This window comes from Eurosta solidaginis, chromosome X (genome assembly GCF_040869045.1).
Source record: "Eurosta solidaginis isolate ZX-2024a chromosome X, ASM4086904v1, whole genome shotgun sequence".
NCBI classification, from domain to species: Eukaryota; Metazoa; Arthropoda; class Insecta; order Diptera; family Tephritidae; genus Eurosta; species Eurosta solidaginis.
The window spans coordinates 165,525,954-165,527,044 of NC_090324.1; the positions used below are offsets into that span (position 1 = coordinate 165,525,954).

Consider the following 1,091-nt stretch of genomic DNA (forward strand, 5'->3'; position numbering starts at 1 on the left):
ATATCGACTTTATTAGCCCAAATATAATAAAGTTCAACTAACAAAATTTTAGTTGCTTTATTTGTACATTATTGTAATATTTCATTTACATTTTTCTCTTTGTAAATAATACTACCGTACAAGCAACAATTTAAATAATGAAAGTGAACAAGTTATATATATATGAACTTCGCTAATATATTTTGTGTAAGCGGCCTAGGTAAGGAAAACCTCACTTACTTTCATTGGTCGCTTAAAACACATCTGTATAAATATATCGACTTTATTAGCCCAAATATAATAAAGTTCAACTAACAAAATTTTTGTTGCTTTATTTGTACTTTATTGTAGTAGATTACAATATTTGCTTTTTCATCATTTTTATAGAGGACTTGGCCCCTAAACAAGCGCCTCTCTTTATATTGCATATTTTAAATATGCATATTTTTATAAGATGATTACATCAAAACAATAATAAATTGGAAAATTAATTCCAATAAATTGTTTTCGAATCATCAAGCAAAGGTTAAGCTTCAGTGGATCGCAGTATGGCAGCTGCTCTACCACTTACAACACCTTGCCCGTTACCAAAGTCGTTTACAATTGATTCTAGGCATTGTCATTGTATTAAATAATGTTTTTATATATAACTAGCGCGGCATACGGGTGATATTTGAATCCTCCCGCATTTGCTATGTTATAAATAACATTGGCATCACATATATTCATTTTGTCGTTTATAAATTAAATTTATAAACTTTAAATGATTTAGAGAAGCCATACAATGCAATTTGCCCCATATTTATCATTGCAGTCCAGCACGGATACAACCTTAGAGGCGTTCAGGCATAATCCAACGGACGTAGCATCATACCACTGTTCGCTCGAACAAGTATTGTACCATTGGTCCGTACCTGCGGTTCCTCTCGTACTACGCAGGAATGCTGTCGCAATAATATTTTGTCATTAGTAGGGTAAAACTAACCTGTCTCACGACGGTCTAAACCCAGCTCACGTTCCCTTGAATGGGTGAACAATCCAACGCTTGGTGAATTTTGCTTCACAATGATAGGAAGAGCCGATATGGAAGGATCAAAAAGCAACGTCGCTAT

The 1,091-nt window shown here is 33.6% G+C and overlaps 1 non-coding gene across 1 annotated transcript in view; it reads right to left on the reverse strand.

The window, feature by feature from the left end:
* Positions 1-486: 486 nt before the first annotated feature.
* Positions 487-1,091, reverse strand: part of LOC137235552 (large subunit ribosomal RNA) — a 4,019-nt gene continuing 3,414 nt past the window's right edge. Inside the window, exon 1 of the ribosomal RNA XR_010947970.1 lies at positions 487-1,091. This exon is cut by the window's right edge and continues 3,414 nt beyond it. This is a non-coding gene — a ribosomal RNA (large subunit ribosomal RNA).